Source organism: Rana temporaria, chromosome 4 (genome assembly GCF_905171775.1).
Source record: "Rana temporaria chromosome 4, aRanTem1.1, whole genome shotgun sequence".
NCBI lineage: Eukaryota > Metazoa > Chordata > Amphibia > Anura > Ranidae > Rana > Rana temporaria.
Window position 1 is genome coordinate 262,086,644 of NC_053492.1, and position 27,386 is coordinate 262,114,029.

At 42.5% G+C, this 27,386-nt stretch overlaps 1 protein-coding gene across 5 annotated transcripts in view; it reads right to left on the bottom strand.

Moving 5' to 3' along the window:
* The window catches only part of SCML4 (Scm polycomb group protein like 4), a 154,538-nt gene extending 127,686 nt beyond the window's left edge, over positions 1-26,852 (bottom strand). For 3 of the 5 annotated variants that reach the window (XM_040350198.1, XM_040350200.1, XM_040350199.1), the window contains exon 1: positions 26,382-26,850. The gene's annotated coding sequence lies outside the window, so the exon portion shown is untranslated. Of the gene's footprint in view, positions 1-26,381 lie in introns of all 5 variants that reach the window. The other 2 variants (XM_040350197.1, XM_040350195.1) reach the window with 1 other exon arrangement.
* Positions 26,853-27,386: the final 534 nt, after the last annotated feature.

Consider the following 27,386-nt stretch of genomic DNA (forward strand, 5'->3'; position numbering starts at 1 on the left):
GAATAGACATTTTGAACATCAATTGATTACTAAAGCAACCGTTTTTACTAAAAAAAATACATGATTTAGTAGTTTGGTAGTGCAAAGGGAAGAGATGATGTGTAAAGTGCAACCAATCAGGTTCTTAGTTCATTTTCCCTGCAGGTGTTTAATGGAGTCAATGCACAAAACGGAAGGAGTATGTTAAAACTATTCTTGATGGAGAGATGAGAGCTATGGACAGACAGACATGAGTGTCTAATAATAATAATAATAATAATAGGGATTACCAAATGGATAATAATAATTTATAGTTAGTTTTAGACTACAATGTTCAGTATAAAAAATTTGAAAAAATTGTTCTTAAAGCGGGGGTTCACCCTATAAAAAAAAAATCTTCTAGCATAAAATTCAGCATAGTAGCGCGAGCTACAGTATGCCTGTCTTAATTTTTTTATCCCCGTACTCACTGTGTAATCGTACATAGAAGATTCCGACTGCCCACGGGGAATGGGCGTTCCAATCCAGACGGAAGGTGATTGACGGCCGGCTCTGGCGCGTCACGCTTCTCCAGAAATAGCCGAAATAGGCTTGGCTCTTCACGGCGCCTGCGCATAGTCTGTGCGCAGGCGCCGTGAAGAGCCGAGACCTACTCCGGCTGTCTTCGGGGAGCGTGACGCGCCATAGCCGGCCGTCAATCACCCTCCCTCTTGAAAGGAACGCCCATTCCCCGCGGGCAGTCGGAATCTTCTATGTATGATTACACAGTAAGTACGGGGATAAAAAAATTAAGACAGGCATACTGTAGCTCGCGCTACTATGCCTAATTTTATGCTAAAAAGTTGTTCTGCAGGGTGAAACACCGCTTTAATAATAAAACAGGATACGGTTTTAGGCCTTGTGTTTCCATCACAACCGCAATTCATATATAAAAAAAGCTCCCTCCTTATGTGACAGCTTGCCCCAGGGGTTATTGACCCTCCCATCCATTCATAAAATAGGTTGTCCTCCTTCCTTACCGGCTTTCATGCCTGCGAGCGTTGTACTGCCTACAGGCATTCAAAAGTTAAAGCGGAGTTCCACACATTTTTCAGTTTATTAAAAGTCAGCATCTTCAAAAAGTGTAGCTGCTGACTTTTAATAAACAAACACTCACATGTCCCGTGGTCCAGCAATGCAGCCGCCCGAAGACTTAGTTCTCTCCCCCCGCATCACTAGTGCGGGCACTGTGCATGCGCGAAGTTGCACTGGGCTGTCCTGAATGGCCAATAAATCTTCTGGGACCTGTGACGTTTCCCAGAAGATTGCAGGGAGGGGGAGAGGAGGATTCACCTAGGCGGCAGAAGTGGGAGCTGGACACTTCCCCCCCCCCCCCCCCCCCCCAAAAAAAAAATTACATGGGAAATATGGCATGTCAGGGGGTTAGGACTCCTTAAAGTGAAAGTTAAAATTTTGGGTGGAACTCCGCTTTAACACCAAATAAAGGAACCACTTCCCTGCCACACGCCGTCATATGACGTCGCTGACTTTGTGCGGGGATAGCTGAATGATGCCTGCAGCTACAGGCATCATTTAGATATCATTCTTTGCAGCCGGCGATTCTGTGCACGATAAGAACAATCATAGCGGCAGTTCCACTGCTTGATCATTTTTATAGGCGACAGGAGGGGACGTCAACCGCCATCCAGTGCTTCTCCAGGCTCTCCTGTGCCATCGGGGGCCCGGAGAAAGAATCGTCCGGCGTTGGATGATGAGCATAGAGATTTCCGGTGACCAGATGGTCACCAGTCATCTCTATGACCGCCGGAGGCCCGGGCGTGACGCCCAGATGTAAACAAAGCCGCGATCGTGGCTGTCAGCATTAGATCGGTGAATTTTTTTTCGATCTCATGCTTTCCAGCCTGGAGGAGAGATGTGGGGTCTTATTGACCCCGCATCTCTCCATAAAGAGGACCTGTCACAATAGATTCCTATTACAAGGAATGCTTACATTCCTTGTAATAGGAATAAAAGTGATCAAAAAAATAAAAATGTAAAAAAAAGTGTAAAAAAAATTATAATATTTTTTTTTTTAAACTTCCCTTTCCCCGGTAGCTCGCGCTCAGAGGCGAACACATATGTAAATGCTGTTCAAACCACACATGTGAGGTATCGCTGCATGCGTTAGAGCGCGTGCAACAATTCTAGCACTAGATCTCCTCTGTAACTCTAAACTGGTAACTGTAAAACAAATTAAAGCACTGAAGTTTGGTGCCATTCCATGAGTATGCACAATTTTAAAGTGTGACATGTTAGGTATCTATTTACTCAACGTATTTTTTTAATTCATGAAAAACATTTTTGAAAAATGATTGCGTAAATACTGTGCGAGATAAAAAGTTGCAATGACCCCTATTTTATTTCCTAGGGTGTCTGCTAAAAAAATATATATAATGTTTGGGGGTTCTGAGTAATTTTCTAGCAAAGAAATTATGATTTTTACATGAAGGAGAGACGTGCCAGAATAGGCCCGGTATCAAAGTTAAAAATTGTTTTTAGCCTTGGGGACCAATAAACAGTATAAAATACATGATCTTATTACAAACCCATGATGTTTCTAAGCATTTTAGGATATTCCACAATCAAGAATCTTAAATTCTGGTGTATTGAAAGGGTTAAAAAAAACACAGGGAACCGTATTGGGTATATGAGACTAAGGTCTCAGTCCCTGCAGGCCTAAAATGTTGATTTTGATCTAAATTTATACCAGATCGGTAATGTTTTTGTCAGATTTTTTACGTATATGTTGTTAAGGATGGCTGCTGATATCTTTTCTACATAATTTTATATAAATATAAATTATACATTTTTATATGTGTTATAATGTGTTCTCCCTTGATGGATTATTTTAATATAATTTTTAAATACCATTTATTACCTGTTGGGGAATAGTTTATGTAAGTGTTTGAGTATTTTATACTTTGGGCAGGGTTCTGGGATGTTTAGATTGGTTTACTAATGCTCAGACCCGATTCCTTATCCGAGATGTTTACATACATGATCTAGATTGTATTACGTGTCTTGTCAGGCTGCTACGTAGCAGCGGACACGTGATCATGTTGGGCCGATGTCTGTGGACACTTTCTGGCTGTGCAGGGATGGTGTATAGTTGCCTTGGTGATATACCACAGGAGGAGGCATCTTGTTTTTAGAGCTAACTGAGACTATATTAGGTGGGTGTCCTACGTGACTCCGTATCCGCTGATGAAGTCCCACCCCCGGGACGTAACAAGTACGGAAAGGAGTCATGTGACGTTACCCGCAGCCATCATTGATTCACCTGTAAAGAACACTAGTATACCAGGCACTGGGTTGCAGTGCCGTGTTTGTAGCTGTTATTCTTTATTTTAATAAAGTCAGTCCTTGCAGAGAGCACTATACAGTATATTCTCTTTACTACATGCATCGTGTGAGTCAGAGCTTCAGTCTGTATTACTGAGGAGGGTATAGGTCGGTTGAGCCAGCCCAGCCCGCTCAGCCCTGCAATCATTCCCAAGCATTTTGGACCTCTCAATTACTACAGGAGAACACACCAAGCGATATCGAATCGTTTACCCTGTATGGGAATGCGCATTTGACCCATCTGTTAATTCAGGGGTTCACTTGATGAGGTGAGCTGGTAGCATTTTCTGTGGTGGAGGTTCTGCATGGATTCACCCATAAGAATATACTTAGATGCAAATCTTGACGCCACCTTGGGAATTTGTGTGTTCTGCTCTCCATTAACTTTTTAATTTATTTATTTCAATGTTCAATTAATTTGTTTGCTTAGCGCTGCACTATTGTGTATTATGCATAGGTGTGCGCAGCCTATGGCATTAGGGTGTGCACCCCAAAGCTCCAACACATATGCGTTTGACATATTTATCGGCCTCTTCCCCGCTCTCCATCCTGAAACAGTGGGAGGAAGGGAGAGCAATGTAGCACATGGGGGACCTGGGCAACAGAAGGAAGAGGAACAGGGAAAGGAGGGGGGCATATATTAGTACCAATCCCTTATAATTTCCTCCTGTGGCAGCTGAATGTTGACAAAAGGGAGAGGAGGAGAAGCCTACTTTCAGATGCTGCAGGAGGAAAATAAAGATTGGTTCCACTAAATGCCACCCCTCCGCCTCTCCTGTACAGGTTCTGAGGATCGACAAGGAAGGATTGTGGTTTACCTGTCACCTGCCCACCATTGACAGGTTGCCAACCCCAGGATTAGGGTGTGCCCAGGCACACCTGGCACACCCCTTGCGCACGCCTATGGTATTATGTCTATTTGCTGGGATTTGATATTTTGATCCTGAGTGTTCAGCTTCTTTCTGTGTTTTTAGTTATTTTTTGCTCTGATTGTTTCTTCTACCACATTGCAGTAAAGGACAGACAAAATGAGCAGGAGTGCATTATGTCTACTCCGAACATTTTTTTTGCCTTCATTCTTCCCTGTAGCACAATAAAATCCACCCACTATCTTATAACCTATTTTTTTTTTGTGAGCTGGCACCATCTGGTGGTGAGCCGTTGCTATTACAAGTTATTAGAACCAGAGGTGTAGGCTGGCGCCATCTGGTGGTGGCCGTTGGTATTACAAGTTAAGCATTACAAGTTAAACAGCAATTCTGATGTCATTTTTCACTATTTTCACTGCCATCTTCTTCCCTCTAATTAGAACCCCCAAACATTATATATATTTTTTATCCTAACACCCTAGAGAATAAAATGGCGATCGTTGCAATACGCCGTATTTGCGCAGCGCAGCGGTCTTACAAGCGCACTTTTTTGGGAAAAAATTACACTTTTTTTAATTAAAAAATAAGACAACAGTAAAGTTATCCCCATTTTTTTTTAATATTATGAAAGATAATGTTACGCCGAGTAAATTCATACCCAACATGTCACGCTTCAAAATTGCGTCCGTTTGTGGAATGCTGACAAACTTTTACCCTTTAAAATCTTCATAGGCGACGTTTAAAAAAATCTACAGGTTGCATGTTTTGAGTTACAGAGGAGGTCTAGGGCTAGAATTATTGCTCTCGCTCCACCAATCGCGGCGATACCTCACATGTGTGGTTTAAACACCGTTTACATATGCGGGCGCTGCTCACGTATGTGTTCGCTTCTGCGCGCAAGCTCGTCGGGACGGGGTGCGTTTTCTGGCTCCTAACTTTTTTAGCTGGCTCCTAGATTCCAAGCATTACATTGCTTTTGATTCTACCAGGGTCATACAAAAGTATTAAAAATGGTCTTTTGAGACATTGGTTGACAGCAGCGAGATTAGTTATACCACGGCACTGGCGCTCAATACAAATTCCATCAATTAAAGAATGGGTTACTGAAATGGACTGTATAGAGAAAATGGAATCGCTCATAGCACGGGAATTAGACACACAGGAGAACTACCACCGAACGTGGGCTCCCTGGAGAATATACAGGGAAACAATAAGAAATTAGAAAGCCCTTGGGGAAAACAAAGTAAGGAAAATAGTTAGTATAAACAAGGGCCTTATCATATTATTATATCATAACATAGAATACTTATCTTTGCTGCCACCCCCCCCCCCCTTTCCTCCCCCCCCCCTTTTTTTTCTCTTTCTTTCTCCTGATTTATTTGTCCTGTCTTTGGTGTTGTAATGTTCTGTCTTGTCTTGTCTGTCAATATATATTTACATTCTGCTTAGACCTATCCTGTGGGTTGCATATGAAAAGATAAACTAGCTCACCCAATACAAGTCAATGGGAATGAAAAAGCAATGGGGGAAATTGGGTTAACATGGATCACAGCGCGTATGGCCGGGTGAGGGAGTGAGTTGGTGAGCTCCCGCCCTCCTCCACAGCTCCAGGTGTAACGTCTGATGCAGCCAGGATAGCAGCGTGGACTGGTCTTTTCAGCCTCCCCCTGTGTCGGTAGGACAGATCCAGCGTGTAGACCGTTATTCACGCCACCGCTACACGCTATCTGATCACGATACCTATAGAGGAGGTGACGAATCCTGAGACCTATCTCCCTGCCTGCTAGCAGCGGCGTTCACGAATAGAAAGGTGGAGAGAGCGCTGGACCGAAGGAGCGGGACACGGGAGTGGGATATTGCGGCAGGAAGGATCTTACTTGCCGCCCGGACCTGCACCCATAAGTACCCATAAGCTATTATCTATCTGTTACCTGCTATCTAACTAGATATCAGTTTATTTACCTGCTGTCTGTGGCCGTCTGAGCGAAGGAGGGAAGCACAGCGAGTGTTCAGGTGTCCAGGTCATCCAGAGAGCCGTCCAGAGTATCTGTTGCAGGGCTGGATAGGGACGACGAGGGGGGACGAGGCATGCACCAGAGTAAACAACGGGAGAGCCGGACATCTCGCAGCGCAGCCTTGGCAGCACAGACTCAGACATCTACACTATCTCATACACCCAGGCTTGCGGAGCAGCAGGAGATCCAGCGGTATTTCCCTATAAAACAGGGGGGGGATCGCCTCACTGAAGGTAAGAGCGGAGTTTTTGACGGAAAGGTGCAGGGGAGAGGCGGTCCCAGTATGTTAGTAACCCAGCAAGTAATGTCTGTAAGATCAGACGTGGAGGCACTACAGACTGCACCACAAAGTCCCTGTATGTCCGCAGCCTTAGCTGGAGCCATAGTACCCCCTTTATCACGGGAGGCTGGGGAGTTTAAAAGCGAGATGGACATTTTGAAAGCTTTAATTCAAGCCCTCCCCACCAGGGCAGACATCACGGAGCTGATCTCAAAGGTAGAAGAGGTACATGCCAGGGACCTTGAGGGGGTAAGGAACGAAATACAAAGCCTAGAGGCCCGTACATCATCAGGGGAGAGCGGGCTGAAGGCCCTGGAGGAACGCGTGGGGGTACTAGAGAGGGAGAAGAGCATACAGAGGGACGTCTCGGTTTCTATTCAATTACAGTTGGAAGAGCTCCAGGACAGAAGCCGTCGTAATAATATCCGAATCCGGGGGGTCCCAGAACCAGCAGACCAGGAGGTCTTGCAGGACACTGTTGACCATATTTTGCAGAGCCTGATGAAAGAGCCGACCCCATTGAATTATGTGATGGATAGAATGCATAGAGCATTGGGTCCCAAGTCAAAAGACAATAGTCGTCCCAGGGATGTTATCTGTCGGTTGCATTATTTCTCACATAGGGAGGCGATCTTGCGAAAGGCATGGGAAGTTGGCGCCATGGACTTCCATGGGGCAATGGTGAAAATCCTACCGGATTTATCTAACGCTACCCTCCACCGAAGAGGGTTACTTCGCCCAATACTTGATCGGGTAAAGGCGTGGGGGGGGTCATATAGGTGGCGATTCCCCATGTCAGTGCTTATCAAGAAAGGGCAGTCATCATTTTGGCTGCGGTCAAGAGGCGACCTTCCAGCCCTCTTTGTATTTCTGGAAACAGAACCATTTGAGGTACCTGACTGGCTGCAGCTAAATCCCAGAACAGTGGACTTTAAAAGAACCTAGGTCCTGGTTATAATTTTTTTTTTTTTTTGGAAGAGGTCCCTTTTTTTTTCTGCTTGACTTTTCGGAATGGTTTCCTTCTCCCCGGGGAGAGGGGGGAGGAGGGGTGGGGGGAATAACGGCGGCTAAAGAGCTAAATATAAGTGGAGTTTATAGCCGAAAGGGGACTGAATAATCTGTATAATCTGGCTATGTTTATGTTGCCTTGTATAGATGGTTATATATGTATGAATTTTTTTTTATTTATTTATTTATTTATTTATTTATTTATTTTTTTTTGGGGGGGACTTTTTGTGTTTCAGGCCCCCCCCTTTTTTTTTTTTTTTTTTCGACAGGGGTTGATATTGTGTTGGGGGGGAGGGGGAGGGGGGATGTATAGAGGGACGAAAAGGTGGGGTAAGGGGGGAGGTATAGAGGGGAGGGGGGGCACTAATGCCAGAGGCCATAAAGTCAAGTGTGATTTTTGAAAATTTTTGTAAATTTTTTTTTTTTTTTTTTTTTTGTGTGCTGCACGAATGCACAGGGGGGAGGGGAGGGAGTGTTAGGTACAAGGCAGAACATGAAATAGCTTAAAGTTTAACATATTATATTTATTTTGATAAGCTTGAAGAACAAGCAGAGTGGTACGTGCCCCCCTTCATTTTTTTCTTTTCCGGTCTTTTTCATATGCAGTATGATGTTTTTTTTATTTATTTTTTTATTTATTTTTCCTTCTGCCCTATGGATTTAAGTAGGCAATCAGTGCTCAGTGCTCAGGCCTTGGCCCCGGGAGGACAGGGAGGGGGGAGGGGGGCAGTGTAATGAGTCCCTCCTTTTTTTTTTTTTTTTTTTTTTTTTTGATATCACGGAGGAAGCAACTTAGAAGGGGGGATAATATAGTAATAGTGGAGGATTTATTTCATATGGTGAAGGGATTTAATATAGTTCACAGGAGGGGAGTAGAGATAGGCAATGTTGCCCAAAGGGAAATAATTTTTTTTTTTTTTTTTTTTTCTCTCTCTTTTTTTTTTGGGGTTTGTCTGTTTTGTTTCGTAGACACTAAATCTTCCAGTTCAACTTGATAAACTGGTTGTTAAAGCACAATAAGTATAGACGGGGGGTTCACAAGGGGGAGGTTAATAGGGAAGGGAGGGGGGAGGTTAATAGGGAAGGGAGGGGGTGGGAGGGAATGGGGCCCATGGGAATGATAGGAGGGGGGAAGAGAAGGAGGGATTAAGGGAGGAGGGATATATTATATATCTAGATTTGAACTTGCCCTCTTTTTGAACCCCCCCCTCTATAATAATAGCCTGATAAATTATATTAATAATACAGACGGGTAGAAAGTATGTTAATGTTATGCCTGAAATATTTATTTTCAACCCTGGGGCAGTTTCTAACTGGCTTAGTTGGTTACTGTTGGATACTGTAATAATGAGAGGATGAACTGGTATGAGGGAATTGTAGTGGGGGGGGGGGCACGTCCCTACGGCTGCATAAAGTGTAAAGTTGGGAGGGGGGGTGTTTTTTTTTTTTTTTTTTTTTTTTTTTTTTTTTTTTTTTTTTTTTTGAGAGATATTTCAGGGCAAAAAGTGTGTCCCGTGAGTATCATAGGAGTATTATAGGAGTTAGTGGGGGCGGCAGGAGTGCCATACCCCCTTTGTTCTTTCTTTTCCCCTTCTTTTTTATGGGGGCCGCCCCCCACCTCTCCTTTTTTCTTTTTTCCCCCCCTTGCCCCGGGGAGTGGGTAATAACTTTTAGTGGGACCAAATTAATTTTTTTTTTTTTGTGAGTGCTGGAAGGAGCTGTGGAGGGGGGATGAGGAGGATCCCTCACCGGGAGAGGCGTGGGTGAATTCCCCCGATTAGGCCATCACTCATAGGGTATAGGGGCTGAGAGTGTAAAAGCATTGGCTTAGTGACGTCTTTGGATAGGGGGGGAGGCTTATGATCTCCTCACCGCCGTCCACTGACATCATTCTAGAGTAGGGGGGTTTTGTTACGTTTTGTTTTATTTTATTTCATTTAATAAAAAATATATTTTTCCCCCCCTTTTCTTTTTTTTTTTTTTTTTTGGGAGGGAGGGGGGAGGGGGCTTTTTAAATTTTTTTTTTTTTTTTTTTTTCTCCTTTCTTCTCTTTTTTCCACCCTTTTCCTTTTTTCCGCCCCCCCCCCCCCCACGGACCTCCCCGCTGTGACCTGACCCGATACTGCTGGTTAGAAGAGAGTGCGATACCCCTTGGGGGCATTTCATTGGATTGGAGATGGACCCTCTGGCGGTGTTATCAATTAATGCTAAGGGTTTAAATATACCCGAAAAAAGGAAGATTTTGGTGCAAGACTTGAAAAAAAGGAGAAGTAACATTGCTTTAATACAAGAGACCCATTTCAAGACGGGGGGACCACCCTTTCTTGTAAGTAGATCGTTCCCATGGGTATATCACGCAACGAATCCAGAGGCTAAAAGGGGGGGAGTCTCTATCTTAATTTCAAAAAACACCCCATGGTCATTTACAGAATCGTTGGTGGACCCAGGGGGGCAGTATCTAGCTGTGAAAGGAACTATAGCGGGTATTGTAATAACCCTGGCCACTTTTTATTCCCCCAATACACAACAAGATCGCTTCATGAGAAAATTTTTGGATAACTTGACAGGTTTTCAGGAAGGCCAGTTGTTAATGGGAGGAGATTTGAACACGCCATTAGACGCAAAGGTAGATACATCAACTGGTGGATCATCAGTCAGGGGGGGAACCCGGAAGCGTATTCAACACATGTTACAACAGGCAAGATTAATAGATATATGGAGACTGATGCATCCGGGGGAACGAGACTACTCCTTTTACTCTATCCCGCACAAGAGCTATTCGCGGATAGATTACTACTTTATTCCACACAATCAGTTACATTCTGTAAAAGAGGTTGAAATAGGAGAGATTACGTGGACAGACCATGCCCCAATTCTTTTGAGATACGCGTTAGGAGACTCCCGGCCCCCAGGGTCCGGGTCATGGAGATTGAATGAAAGTTTACTACAGGAGGAGGCTATACTAGAGGAGGTACGGAAGGAAATAAAGTGGTACTTCGAGACTAACGATATCCCCAATTGTAATCTGGGAGTGGTTTGGGAGGCTCATAAGGCGGTAATAAGGGGGGTTCTGATGAAGGCTGGGTCAAGGATCAAGAGAGAAAGGGAGCTGAAGGTAACATCTTTAATGACAGAGATTGCAAGTTTGGAAACAAGACATAAACAGTACCCTAACCCAGAGTTAGAACGGGATTTACGGGCGGCCCGTAGGCAGATTACAGAAATACTTTTATACAGAGCTAAAAGGGCTATACAAAACGGTAGAAGGCAGGACTATGAGTTTGGGAATAAGAGCGGGAAACAACTGGCAAGCTTGTTAAAAGAACAACAGACTAAGACCTATATCCCAATAATTCAGGGCACAGGCGGAGAGAAAATCTCGTTACCTAGAGAGATAGCAGGGAGATTTGGAGACTTTTACAGTTCTCTATATAATTTGCAAATAAGTTCGCAGGATAAGGCGGAAATGGGTAACTACATAGCATCCTCGGGCATCCCGAGTCTAACATCAGAAATGAGTCAAGAGATGGAAAAACCCATTACAATAGAGGAATTACAGGAGGCAGTGAAAAAGGGGAAAGGGGGGAAGGCACCGGGACCGGATGGGTATACCATTCAATACTATAGAGCCTTTCTGTCAGAGTTGGGCCCATTTATGATAAAAATGTTTAATGGCTTAGGGGACTCGGGTGCATTCCACCCTGACTCATTGAAGGCGGTGATAGCAGTTATTCCTAAGGAAGGAAAGGATCCCTCCCAATGTGGGAATTATAGACCGATCTCTTTGCTGAACGAAGACCTGAAGCTTTTTGCTAGGATTCTGGCGGGGAGAGTTCAGCGGAACATTCCAGGATTGGTCCACAAAGACCAGGTGGGATTTGTGCAGATGCGGGAGGCTCGAGACAATACGGTTAAGACTATGAACCTGATCCACCTGGTTGGTACTTCCCGAACCCCATGTGTCTTTTTTGGAACGGATGCAGAAAAAGCATTTGACCGGATAAACTGGCAATTTATGTTTGCAGTACTAAGACACATGGGGTTTGGTAGAAAGATGTTGCAATGGATTGCAAGCAACTATACACACCCGGTGGCGCAGGTCAGAGTGAATGGAATACTGTCATCACCCTTTAAACTTTCCAATGGGACTAGGCAGGGGTGTCCCTTATCGCCGCTATTGTTTGCCCTGACGGTGGAGCCACTTTTGAGTAGGATACGGCTGAATTCTGGTATTAAGGGGGTGTCTCTGGGAGGTACAGAATATAAATGTTCAGCATATGCAGATGACATGATGTTTAGTCTGACCAGCCCGATGGAATCCCTTCCCAACCTGATACAAGAACTAAGTGTGTATGGAGAGTGGTCAAATTTTAAGATCAACTATGATAAATCAGAGGCGATGGGAGTGGCGATCCCAGGGAGAGAATTAAGGAAACTGAAATTAAAGTTCAGATTCAGATGGTCGGACACCTCCCTTACATATCTGGGTACATCCATCCCGGCGGACTTAACACAAGTTTTTAAACTTAATTTTGTACCCTTATTGTCCAAAACCCGGGCCCTCCTGGATGGATGGCAGAGGGGGTTCCATTCGTGGTTTGGGAGATCCAGCATCATCAAAATGAGCATATTACCTAAATTTCTGTACCTCTTTCAGACCCTCCCGATTGCAATACCAAATTTTTTTTTCAAACAAGCACAGTCCCTTATTAATAGATTTATCTGGGCGAATAAACGTCCAAGAATAAAGGCTTGCGTAATATCATTGGCTAAACGGGATGGAGGAATAGCGGCCCCGGATCTTTATAGATATTACCAGGCGGCGTTATTGTGTCGACTTATTGACTGGAGTAGACATTCTGGAGATAAGTTATGGCCAGGGCTAGAGCAAGATCAATGCGGATGTATGCTGCAGAGGGCAGCATGGTGTTATCGGGGGCTCTCAATGGATATTAAGAATCATCCGTTGATAGGTCCCACTCTCCGGGTGGCACATAAGTTATTCGTGAGAGGGATTCTATCAACGGAGGATTCACCGCTCTTCCCAATTCTGGGAAACCCACAGTTTAAACCAGATTGGACGAAAGGACCATTTTGTAAATTAATAGAACAGGGGCGGTTTCAGGCTTCGCACTTCCTGAAGGAGGGGGCCTGGATCACTAGGCAGGAGATGACAATGGGTGACTTACCCTATCAACTTGACTTTTGGCGGTCTTTACAACTACAACATTACCTTGATACTTTGAAATCCCCGGCCAGATACGGCCGAAGTTTGACAAGGTTTGAGAGGTACTGTAGTGGGGGGGGGACTTTACGGCACTCCCTATCAAGAATTAGTGAGCTTTTGAATAACCCAACAGAGGAGTCACAGATACCTTTTTTTAATAAATGGGAGCGTGAATTGGGAAGGCCTTTTACAGAAGAGCAAAAGAACAAAATAATTCGGAATATTTTTGAATCCTCTATGTGTGTAAAGACACAAGAGATGAATTATAAAATTTTGTCACAGTGGTACCAGACTCCGGAGGTACTGAATAAGTGCTACCCAGATATGATAGACAGATGTTGGAGGTGCGGGAAGAGAGGAGGAACTTTAATACATATCTTCTGGGCCTGCCCCAAGATTTTAAGATACTGGAGCAGGGTCCGAGAAATAACGCAAAGATTCAGTAGGGAACAACTACCAGACGAGTGGTCCTTCTTTATGTTGCAAGATACAGAGATGTCAGTGAGGAGATATAGGAAAACGATGGTGTGCCACCTTTTAAATGCAGCCCGGGCATGTATCCCAGGGATGTGGAAGCAGACACGGCCTCCAACTATTAGGATGTGGCTCAATAGAGTGGAAGACCTGAATAAAATAGAGGACCTGGTATGGACCTCAAGGCAGAAACGGAAGGTATATTTGGAAACGTGGGCGGAGTGGAATATATTTAGATACTCGGAGGAGGGAAAGGCCTTGATAGATGAGGATTGAGGGGGGGGGGGGACGTGGGGAGGCCCGGGGGGGGGGTCTTTTCTTCCCCTTTTTTTTTTTTTTGGGTGTTTTGCTTTGTTTTGTTTTGATCGTCTGACTGCTGGGATTTTGTTTTTTGGGTTACTTTACAGATGGGGGGATAAAGGGGAGGCAAGGCAGAGAGGGACAGAATACTTGCCCCAATCTCGACGGGACATGGATTTCCTGCTGGGACGGGGGCAAAAGGGTACGGAGGCAAAATGGTATTAGGGGAGTGGATTAATGAAGTAGATTTGGGGTAACGGGGTAGAGAATTAGCATAAGAGAGAATTATATAATGTATTACGGATTTTTTTTCTCTTTCCCCGATCCCCGGTTATGTATGGAGAAGGACAGGAATGACAGGGTGAAAAGCGAATTATTATTTTTTATTATTGTATTGTCTGAATTGTCAGGTATATAACCCCCTTATATATGAGTTGATTGATTTAAACCAGAGGAATGCCTCCTAGGGTTCTGTGTATTTTTGCTTTGCTATTTAAAAACAAATAAAAGAAAAGATAAACTAAATCAATTAGATGAAACAACAGTATTAACTATTTACATATGTACGAATGTATTAATAACTGTATTATAATTTCACAATAAAATTAGATTGAATATAAAATTATCATCAGTAAAATTGATTACATATCTTGGGGGTAAAGCAAAGCTGGACTGGCTCTACTGTCATAGAGTCATGCTCTACTGCCCTACTGAGAGATGACATCACGGGATTTCCTCTGTAACCATGAAGCAGAAGCAGAGAGTGCTATATAGGTGGTTTCAAAGCATTGGAGCTAATCATTTCTATCCATGAACTAGCACCACACTCAGCAGCGAATGGTTTTGACACTAGCAACCATTAGGACCTATACCAGATGCCTAAACCAAGCACTGTTTAATAATAGTTTTAGTACAGGGGGATACAATTCACACTCCTCTGGCTGTTTTGATGTGTAATAACACATTTGCATTGTATTCTTGCTGTCAACAATTTAGCTTCATTGATGATGTTTAATCATCAGTAACCTATGGTTTTCTCAAACAGAGAAAACAAATATAGAATTTCCCGATCATTTGATTGGCTTTCTATTTTTCCAAAAGTATGCACAGAGCTTGAGGTAAAATTTCAGGCTCTGCATGAAGTTTTTTTTTTTTTTTTTGTTGATAGTAGTTTGCAATGCCACATCCTCCCTGTTACATCCAGCGGTTATAATAGAGAGAACCCCCCATCCCGTCCCCCCACTCATCAGTAAGTGTGAGAAAGATCTGAGCCAGGATAGTGAAGGAAGAGCTGGCCCTCCTGTATGGGGCCCGGCTCCCATGATTTCACAAGGGGGCCCAGGAACAGAGAGGGGACTCTGAATACCTTTGGGCATGCACAGTAATTCCAGAGGCCATGGATCCAAGCAATAAATAAAAGTTCCCCAGGACTAGGGTTGCCACCTGTCCAGGATTCACCCGGACAGTTATGGTTTGGGACCTTGTGTCCGGGTTTCAGTCTGCTTGAAACCCGGACACATTATTTAGACTGGGCTGTGGCTCCCCAAGTAACTGAGGTAGTCACACAAAAATCTGTTGCCATTCGGGAGATGCGGGCCGCTGTCTGGGGGCAGGTTTGGCATCACTGAGGGGGAGCCACGATGTCAGCAAGAGCAGTTTGGCCAAACCCACTGTTTGCCGCAGCGCGCTGCAATACCACTGTCCTTGAGGCACCCAAAGGTGTCCCAGGTCTTTTATTATCCAATTGTGTATACTATGAAAAAAAAAACGTGCCCTGTGCCACTAAAGTGTTCGGGTTTGGCTTGAAGAAAAGGCTACCCGGGACCCCTCAGTTCAGCAGCAGAGTCCTGGGACAGAAGGGGACTATTTAGTAATTTCTAGACACAGGCAAAATAATTCTCTGTGTCCTTAAAGTGGATGTAAACCTCAACATTGTTTTTTTTTTGTTTTGTTGTCACAATTTAGAGTATAAGGTTTCCTATCATCTGTGCCCAGTCTTGCCACAAAGAGTCAATCCAGCTCTGAGCAATCCTTTTGTCCGTTCTTCCCCCTTGCTGTGAGTGACAGGTTATTTACATATCTCAGGCACTAGCCTGAGACAGGCATTATTTTTGAATTCCCACCCCCACTCCTTTTCTGAAGTCATGTGGTCACTTTTTTGGATTTTGACTGGATGTTAGTGATCATAGCAGAATTTAGTGTAAGGAATACACAGGCGAAAATGCATGTTGACAAGGGGAGTGTAGAGGTGGGCGGGGAGTCTACTGACATCACGACTCCACCCACCAAGCTCCAGACAACAGACCCACCCACAGAATCTGCAGTTTTTCAGTTCTTATAACAGACAGAGGAGAGACATTTGACAGGTAAGGATACATGCAGGAGACATGTATATCCTTATAGATCAGTACTATGACAGTAGTTTAGAAAGGATGAGAGTGGGTTTACATCCACTTTAAGGAACAAGATTGAGCAGGAACCTGTCATATATAAATTCTGTTTGCATATATGACAATCAGGTGCTCATCCAAACGCCCAAACAGGCAAAATTTGGTCCAAACCTAGGTTCAGGCTTTGCCATTTTCTTATCTCTACTCAATGTGGAAGAGAGGACCCTGACAGCCAGGGGCCGTGGGGCCCCGCAATTTCTATTTGGCAGCCCTGCTCCTATCTATGCTAAGCAGGGTGGATGCTTCCCTGACAGCTATTGTATTCTGATAGATGACACCTTTTTTTCTTTAAAGTAGAACTACAGACAAAACCTTTTTTTATTTTTTTGGATAGAATAAGGGAGGGTTATGACTAAGAAATAGGGAAGTACTAAAGCCATCAGGTCAACATTATACCCACAATCTATACAGCTAAAGAGATGTTTGACTCCAGGTGTGCAGACGTGCAGACCAGTTCCCATCCATCTCTGTGGTAAACACACAATGGGGGTTATTTACTAAAGGCAAATCCACTTTGCACCATAAGTGTACTGCAAGTGCACTTGAAAGTGCACTGAATGTGCACTTGGAATTGCTGTCGCTGTAGATCCGAGGGGGACATGCAAGGAATATAAAAAACAGCATTGTAGCTTGCACATGATTGGATGATAAAATCAGCAGAGCTTCCCCTCCTTTCAGATCTACCCCTCAGATTTACAGCAACTGCACTTCCAAGTGCACTTTCAGTGCAAACTCAAATGCACTTGTAGTGCAAAGTTGATTTGCCTTTTGTAAATTACCCCCAATGTCATGCACACAGAAAAAGTTGGCATTTCAGTGGATGCCATGGATGCAAACTGCATGGAGATGCAACCTGCATGGAGATGCATCCAATGTTGGCTGTCCTTTATATGCTAATGTTTAATAGACCATAATGCATAATACACTGTTCCGCATAAGGCCTGATCTGTGTTTGTAATGTTTGTAATGTGTAATGTTTCAATTATTATTATATTTGAATTAAACCTGTCTCAAAGCCAATTTAATTTGGAGATATACCGTATTTTCCGGCATATAGGACAACCTTTTGGGCTTAAAAACTTGCCTCAAAACCTGGGGGTCGTCTTATATGCCGGTACCTGTCTCGGGGATCCATTATTCAAAATCCGCGCCTCCTCCTTGTGGTGTTCCGTGATAGGCGGAACACTTGGTTTCCCAGCAGAGCCTCTGTTTGGTGTTCCGCCTATCACGGATGTCTTCTCATCCTCGGCTTCAGACGAGAGGACCTCCGTGACAGGCGGAACACAGGCGCCTATCACGGAACAGCACGAGGAGGAGGTGCAGCTTTTGAATAATGGACGTCCGCAGTACAGGAATAAGGTATGGCACAGTGAGGCATGTTGATGGCACAGTGAGGCATGTTGATGGCACAGTGAGGCATGTTGATGGCACAGTGAGGCATGTAATGGCACAGTGAGGCATTTGATGGCACAGTGAGGCATGTAATGGCACAGTGAGGCATGCAATGACACAGTGAGACATGTAATGGGCACAGTAAGGCATGTAATGGGCACAGTGAGATTTGAAAAAAGCTGAATAAAGCCTGTTCCTGTCAGCGTTTTTTCCTGTCAGCGGTTGTTCCGGCTACCTCTCAGCTTCCAGAAAAACTAGTAGGAAGGGGGTCATCTTATACGGCGAGTATATCCCAAAACCAAAATTTTAGCTGGAAAGTTAGGGGATCATCTTTTACGCCCAGTCGTCTTATACGCCGGCAAATACGGTACTAAAAATGCATCAGGAGAGATTTCATTCCATGAAAACCCCTTGTTAAAACAGAACCAAAGATATAGACTATTCTTGCTATGTCAGGCTTCGCTAAATGGCAGACTGCAGTTCGGATCCGGACTGAGCCGCTGTCCCATCCAGACCCACAGTCACACCATTTAGGAGCCTTCCTTCCCATTTACCTCTGCCACCGTCATTCTCAAGGCAGTGTGGAGAGTGGGGCGGCAGGGGATCGCAATGAGAGAGGGAGGGACAGCCACACTGGATGGAGGATGAAAGTGAGAGCTGCATGAGTTAAAGTTGAACTTTACCCATAACAACTTGATAACAATTTATTTATTTATTTTTTTAGCAAAGAATATACCTGTACATTCCTCATGAATTATTATGTCACTATAATGAGTGTGTGCTGTGAACTGCCTCCAGCATTGCTCCTGTTTCTTCTTGCTGGAGGCTGCCATTTTGCTGAAGCCCAGAGCAGATCTGTCTCTACAAATTCAGCAGTGCCTAAAAATGGAGAGCAACTGAGCATGTGCAGAGCAGGGTAGGACAGTGTATTACTGGATTTTACACAGTATAGGCGCTTATTTTTAATGTTTTACATAGCTATACCTGCAAAAGGGGCCAGGCTGAAGTTATTTAGCAGGACTTTATTTTCAGACTAAAGTTCCGCTTTAACTTTCCAGATTAACTAGCAGGTAATTGGTTGCTAGGATACTGGCGGTCCTAACAACCAATCACCAGCTTAATAGGAAAAGTTAACCTTGGCAGCCCCCTGCCCCCCTCCTACATCCAGTGCTGCTGTGCCTCCCCGGCCGTTCTCTGCTCTCTGTAAGGTAGGCAACAGGACATAGCTTTTAAGGGAGGGTGTGGGGAGGCAGCAGGTGACATGAAGGCAGAAGTGCTGTGTGTGTGGGGGGTGATTTGAAGGGGGAAGCAGATGTGAAGGGGGCAGAGGACCTTATTGTAGCGAGAAGGGGGAGGGTGATGTGAAAGGGGAGCAGTGCAGTGGGGGAAGGGTAATGTGAAGGGGGCATGGTGGGGGAGATGTAAAGGAAACAATGCTGTTAGGGGGGGGGGGTGATGTGAAGGGGCTAAGTGTTGGTGAGGAGGCAAATTTGTAGGGGGTAGTGCTGTGTGTGATGGGGGGTGATGCAAAGAGAGGGAAGCGCTGTGGTGGGGAGATGTAAAGGGAGGGGCAAGGGCTGTGGTGGGAAGATGTAAAGGGGGGCAGTACTGTGGAGGAAATGTGAAGGGGGCAGTGTTGTGGAGGGAGATCTGATGGGGTAGTGATGTGGGGGGATATGTGATGCAAAGGGGGCAGTCCTGGGGGAGTGTAAAGGGGAGCAGTGCGGTGGGGGGATGTGAAGGGGGGCAGTGCTGTGGGGGGATGTAAACAGGAGCAGTGTTGTGGGGGAATGTGAAGGAGGGCCGTGCTGTGGGGGGGGGGGGGGGGGTGTGATGTAAATGGAGACAATGCGATGTGTTTGGTGATTTGAAGTGGGCCAGTGCTTTGGCTAGGGAGATGTGATGTAAAAAGGGGCAAATGCTGTGGGGAGGGGGTGATTTAAAGAGGGGGCAAGTGCTGTGGGGAGGGGTGATGTGAAGGGGGGCAGTGTTGTGGGAGTGATGTAAATGGGGGAAGTGTTGTGGGGAATGATATAAAGAGGGATAAGTGCTGTGGCTAGGGAGATGTGATGTAAAGAGGGGCAAATGCTGGGGGGGGGGGGGGTGATTCAGACCTGCTAGAATAATTTTTTACTGATCGGACCTCCTGGTATATTCAGTTCAAGACCTTTAACAAGTCAACCCACCTACTGGGCTTTTCAATTGGTCCTTTAACATAATGGGCGGCATAACGTTCCAGTGAGGAATGTCAGGAGATTTGGGGTAATGCAGAGCCCTTTTACGGTACAGAAACATTTCAGCACATCATCTAGATTTTAAGGTAAAGTGATATTAATCACAAAAACAAAAGTGTAGCATGTTGCAACTTACCAATCCTTAAATGTGTTTTTCTTTAAGTTATTTTTTCCTTTATTTTCACCTGGTGATCCAGCCAGTAACACACTTCCTGTCTTAGGGTGTCTCTGCTCTGTATAGAAGAGCAATGGAGACACCTTTGGACAGCAGCATTGTCGGTCTGGGGAGAGGGTAGTGATAGATGCACTAGAAAATTAAAACAGAGTATACACATCAAAATTCTGCTGGTTCCTCAAGGACTTGACACATTTCAATCTGTGTGTAATCTGTTTAACAGAAGCTGATCGTTAGACACAGTGTATACCCAGCTTTAGATGAACTTGACTATCAAATTAAAGTGGTTGTAAAGCCTTAAAGTGTTTCACCTTCTATGCTGCAGCACCCCCCAGACTCCCCTTTCTTACCTGAGCCCAATCTGATTCAGTGATGTGCAGGAATGTAGTGGCTTCAGCCGCTGTCGCTTTCCTTATTGAACAGGCTGATAGAAGCAGGAGCCATTGGCTCCCGCTGCTGTCAATCAAAAGCTGTGACATGGGAGTGGGGGTGGGCCGAGTCCCACTGTCTGTGTCAGTGGACGCAGCAGCGGGACTCAGAAACGAGCTTGCTGGGGTGCCCCCATGGAAAGTGGCTTTTCGTGGAGGGAACCCGATGAAGAGGAGGGGCCTGGAGCACCGGCAGGGGATCCCAGAAGAAACAGATCAGGGCTGCTCTGTGCAAAACCATAGCAAGTAGGTATGATATAATTGGGATTTTGTTGTGCTTTTTAAATAGACCGTTTACAACAGCTTTAAGGCTGAACTTCATCTAACTATTTTTCATCAAATTATTTAAAGTAGCGTTTTTTTTTTGTTTGATTTTTTGGGGATAAAGGTTTTATAAAAATGAGTAAAAGCTGATCATTGTACCCCTGATCAAGAAGCCCTGTTAGTGGCAAATGCTTTGTCTTAGCCCTCTAAAGACTCGTATACACGATAGGTTAACCAGAGGACAACGGTCTGAAGGACCGTTTTCATCGGTCCAAACCGATCGTGTGTAGGCCCCATAGGTTATTTAACCTTAGGTTAAAAAAATGGCAACTTGCTTTAAAATTTAACCGATGGATTGCTAACTGATAGGTCAAAACCGATCTTTAGTACGCACAACCATCGGTTAAAAATCCACGCATGCTCAGAATCAAGTCGACGCATGCTTGGAAGCATTGAACTTTTTCAGCACGTCGTTGTGTTTTACGTCACCGCATTCTGACACGATCGGTTTTTTAACTGATGGTGTGTAGGCACAACGGACCATCAGTCAGCTTCATAGGTTAACCTAGGACAACGGTCCTTCAGACCGTTGTCCTCTGGTTAACCTATCGTGTGTACGAGGTTTAACTGCTACTGTGTCTGGACAGCTTGGTCTGTTAAAAATGACAGACTTATTGGCTGGATCACCAGGGGAATATTAAGATGAAAATCTTTAAAAAGCTGCAATATAATACATGTTTTGTTTATGGGTGTAAAACCACTTTAACATAAACCTGTGTATTTTTTTCACCATTTGTTCAGATTAAGTTGCCCGGCTTTGTGACTCATTTACTAAAATGTTTGTGAATTTAATAGTATACCCTTCGTGGCTTTTTAGGTTCTATTTTTATTTTCATCTGGTATCCGTGACAGATCGTTTAAAAATATTAAAACGAAAGAGGGAACCATCAGCACAAGATACAAAATGTAATTAAAACTATGTATGTTTTCAATCACTACCTCCAATTATCTTCCTGCCCTTAAGTCAGAAAGGCTGCTATTGAGACTGATGACATTTGGGCCCTGGTAATTATGGTAGAATTCTTTATTATTTTAGATGGCAGGTTAATCAGCCACATCTCGCAGGCTTCATGGAAACTGTATTGTTCAAGGTTTTAAGATAATTCTGTTAAATTGCTGATGGAGGGAAAATAAGACGAGGGACAGGGACTGAAAGGTTCCCAGATAGACCCCTTGTAGAGGAGTAGGCAGGCATGACAAGCCTTAAGGAGTTAACAAAGAGTAAATATTAACATGTTATAAATGATGCTTGTAATATGTGAGAGCACCAGAAAGGCTAATTGAGGTCTTCCTTTGCTAATTAGTCAAACTCTTCTCTTTCTTTGTCAGTGACAGTCAGGTTTCGGTGACCGCAGGGGAACAGATCAGTATTTTTGCTGCCTACACTTTGCAGTTCTACATTTTGTGGTTACAATGATAACCACCCCACTGCTATAAGAGGTGGTTCAAGCAGAGACATAAAACATAGGCTACGACGTACAGCTACAAACACTGCAAAGCACTCTAGACGACCTGACATTTTTCATTTTTATCTATTATATTGTACTGTATTAACAACAAAATAGTGCTCTGTTGGTGCTCGCCGAGTAAATTTCCTTTCCTCTATACGTGCTTGTTTTAAATGCATTACTACTGGGATGACATTACATTATTTTGCGTTGCTAGGATACTGGATGTGACTTTGCATATTCTGTGTATATTATGTGAATTTGTGATATACTGCCAAGTGACACAGCCAAGGACATTCATTAGGAAGCCCTTCTCTTTGGATAGCAATGTGTATAGTCAAATGGAATTTTAATCATGATATGTATACACAATAAATAAATAAATAAATAAATAAATAAATAATAATTAAAAAAAAAATATATATATATAAATATATATATATATATATATATATATATATATATATATGTGTGTGTGTGTGTGTATATACACATACACACACATACACACACAGTGGATGTATATTGTATACAGAATCTATTAAATGCACATACATTATATATATATATATATATATATATATATATATATATATATATATGCATTTAATAGATTCTGTATACAATATACATCCACTGTGTGTGTGTATGTGTATACACACACACACACACATATACATATATATATATATATATCGAACATACATTTTGTAAGGCAGCATTCTAAGATATAGGCTGCTATAACAGCCTTTCATCTTCTGAGTGGTTCATTCTAAATTACATTTTACTCCACACTGTGTTCTGTGGGTATGGATAATGAAAAAAGTAACAGAGCCATCATTATAAAAAAAAAAGAAAATTGAATTTAAAAAAAAAATCACCGATATATGACATGTGCAACATAATGTGATTTAATTAATGTAACAAATAATATAATATAATGTAATTGATGTAACAAATATTGCAATGTAATGCAATTAATGTAACAAATAGAACTGCTATTTTGGTTTTACATATTGCACTGCAGATAAGCATTATCCTATCTACAGGGAAAAAAATTAAAGATTCAGAAGCCTCTTTACAAAAGACATATATATATGTAGATTGGCTACAATAAAATATATCTATTTCTAAATGATGATGGTGACTAAATGACATTCTGTGTTGATCATTTTTTTTCCTACAAATGTTCCACTGCTTTATTTACCTACAAATGAACATGTTGTTTCAGAAGTTGAAATAAAATGTACAAACAAATGGTGCAGCACAAACAAACTAGAAATGTTCCAGCCATCTTTACCATCTGAGCTGGCCACAGGTCCAACTTCTGTCATTCCCATAACTAGGTCAAACTATGGATACAATCTCACAAGAGCTGCCAATTTGATATATGAATTACAAAATACATACATACACTGACACATTAGGGTTTTTATAAAAGTAATAACATTCAAGCTGCATTACTTGAGGTTAGAGAAATTGCTGTACACACACAAACAATCAAATGATCAGCTGGATGTAAAAATCCCCTTAAAGGTGATGTCCAGGAAGAGGAGACACAGAACCAATCATGCTGGTGGGCCTTGCTGATGACACTGGGAAGTAGACCTGACTGTGCAAAGTGGCACTACTATAGTGGCTAGCAGTCTGGATCCTACACTAGGGGGAAATGCTTTCTTCCTAGGATGGTGGTGTAGAAAATAGATTTCAATGTAAGAAGTTACAAATAACCTGAAAAATCTGAAAATGGTCTATGATCACACCTTTAATAAGATGCAGCCTCCATCTACAAGTCTTCATCATAAACACATAGATTTATCATGGTGCACATTGAAAATTTAACCTTCTTGGTTGATTTTCCAGACAAGTTATGTATAGCTTTCTGTTTTCCCCATACAGCATTCATATACCATAACAGCTTCCAGCATAGATGTCATATCCATGTAATGTGAGATGATAGAGAGTGTATGTATGGAGCAGTATGTAGAGAGCACTATGTATAGAGCTGTATGTATAGAGCGCTATGCATAGAGGAGTATGTATATAGCACTATGTATAGAGCAGGATGTATAGAGGAGTATGTATATAGCAGGATGTATATAGCAGTATGTATAGAGGAGTATGTATATAGTAGTATGTATATAGTAGTTTGTATAGAGGAGTATGTATATAGCAGAATGTATAGAGGAGTATGTATATAGCAGGATGTATAGAGGAGTATGTAGCAGGATGTATAGAGGAGTATGTATAGAGCAGGATGTATAGAGGAGTATGTATATAGCAGAATGTATAGAGGAGTATGTATATTGCAGGATGTATAGAGGAGTATGTAGCAGGATGTATAGAGGAGTATGTATAGAGCAGGATGTATAGAGCTTGATGTATAGAGCAGGATGTATATAGCACTATGTATAGAGCAGGATGTATATAGCAGGATGTATAGAGGAGTATGTATGGAGGAGTATGTATATAACAGTACATATAGAGCAGTATTTATAGAGAAGTATGTATATAGACTTATGTATAGAGCAGTATATATGAAGCAGTATATATACCGCAGTTTGTATAGAGCAGGGTGTATAGATGAGTATGTATAGATCAGTATGTATTGAGGAGTATGTATAGATCAGCATGTATAAAGGAGTGTGTATAGATCAGTATGTATAGAGGAGTATGTATAAAGGAGTATGTTTTTGCGGAGTGTGTATAGATCAGTATGAATAAATCAGTATGTATAGAGGAGTATGTATAAATCAGTATGTAGAGAGGAGTGTGTATAGAGGAGTATGTATAGATCAGTATGTATAGATCAGTATATATAGAGGAGTATGTATAAAAGGGTATGTATAGATAAGTATGCGTAGAGGAGAATGTATAGATCAGTATGTATAGAGGAGTATGTATAGAGGAGTATGTATAGAGGAGTATGTATAAAGGGGTATGTATAAAGGGGTATGTATAAATCAGTATGTATAGAGGAGTATGTATGGATCAATATGTATAGATCAGTATGTACAGATGAGTATCTATAGATGAGTATGTATAGGGGAGCATGGATAGATCAGTATGTATAGAGGAGTATGTATAAATCTGTATGTATAGAGGAGTGTGTATAAAGGGGTATGTATAGATCTGTATGTATAGAGGAGTGTGTATAGAGGAGTATGTATAGAGGAGTATGTATAAAGAGGTATGTATAGATCTGTATGTATAGAGGAGTGTGTATAGAGGAGTATGTATAGATCAGTATGGATAGATGAGGATGTATAGATCAGTATGGATAGATGAGGATGTATAAAGGGGTATGTATAGATCAGTATGTATAGAGGAGTATGTATAGATCAGTATGTATAGATCAGTATATATAGAGGAGTATATATAAAGGGATATGTATAGATTAGTATGTATAGATGAGTATGTATAGATGAGTATGTATAGATGAGTATGTATAGATGAGTATGTATAGATCAGTATGTATAGATGAGTATGTATAGATCAGTATGTATAGATCAGTATGTATAGATGAGTATGTATAGATGAGTATGTATAGATGAGTATGTATAGATGAGTATGTATAGATGAGTATGTATAGATGAGAAGGTATAGATCAGTATGTATAGATGAGCATAGATAGATCAGTATATATAAAGCAGTATGGATAGATCAGTATGTATGGATGAGTATGGATAGATCAGTATGTATAGATGAGTATGGATAGATCAGTATATATAAAGCGGTATGAATAGATGAGTATGGATAGATCAGTATTAGTATAGATGAGTATGGATAGATCAGAATTAGTATAGATGAGTATGGATAGATCAGTATATATAAAGCGGTATGAATAGATGAGTATGGATAGATCAGTATTAGTATAGATGAGTATGGATAGATCAGTATTAGTATAGATGAGTATGGATAGATCAGAATTAGTATAGATGAGTATGGATAGATCAGTATATATAAAGCGGTATGAATAGATGAGTATGGATAGATCAGTATTAGTATAGATGAGTATGGATAGATCAGTATGTATAGATGAGTATGTATAGATCAGTATATTATATAAAGCGGTATGTATAGATGAGTATGTATAGATGAGTATGGATAGATCAGTATATATAAAGCGGTATGTATAGATGAGTATGGCTAGATCAGTATGTATAGATGAGTATGGATAGATCAGTATATATAAAGCGGTATGTATAGATGAGTATGGCTAGATCAGTATGTATAGATGAGTATGGATAGATCAGTATATATAAAGCGGTATGTATAGATGAGTATGGATAGATGAGTATTAGTATAGATGAGTATGTATAGAAAGCAGTGTGTCTGCACCCAATGCTGCATGAATGGTGACTGTGCACAGCAATGAAGAAAGCTTTCCTCCTTACCTTGGTGGGGTGGATATATTTGGCAGCCCAGTTGTCAGAGGCTCTACATAGAGCTGATGTTATGACTGGAAGGACAGATGATCGGCAGCCCATGCACACAGCCCCCCGCACAAGCCATCTTCTCCCCGTCTGCTCTCAGGCTGGAAGTCTCCAGCAGCTCAGCTCTCCAGCTGCAAACATCTCATTAGACTAATGCATTCAGCACAGGCAGAAAACTCGATTTACCATAGCTACAGCAATGAATTTCCATTACGATGACAGATTCAACCACATCATGTCCGGAAAAGCAGCCAACCACTAGCTTTTACAGAACACACACATTTCACATGCACAAAATGAGGCCTGTGTGTGTGTGTGTGTGTGTGTGTGTACTGTCCTTTCCTCTCAGCTCCTCAGCCACACAACCATGTCACTATAGAAAAGTGTCAGCGTGCTCGGTGTGTGTGTGTGTGTGTGTGTGTAAGTGTGTGTGTACAGGGGTCCGGGGGAGAGGACGCTTCTAGAAGACACCTACCCCCTCAGCACAGCCCCCACAATACACTTTGCTATTATCAAGTATTTTGGTTAGAAGAACTACACCATCTTCTGTTGCTATAGAAACCAGACTGTAACATCTCTTTGTCCTCATTGTGCAGCAGCCCGACTCCTCTACTCAGCCAATATTATACACGGATCCTATACACACAAACATATATACATTGGACATGGAGAAATGCACACAACATGATGAATAGCAATGTGTGGAGTTGGAGCCATGCTCGGGTTTCCTGTTATGGTTTACTCTCTAGTTTCTCTCTAGACTACAAAACCACCAAGGTTATTGTCTATGCAGATGTAGGCAGCCCTGTGTTATCACCACATGAATATTACACTGCCTGCAATCACTAGTCACCAAACTCAGCCCTGGAATATCATTAACTCCTTTCAGTGATTGGGAATTCCATGTGTTAATGCATGGGGACACGGCTGATGGCTCTACATGGCTTCCCCTCCTCCACCTCATTG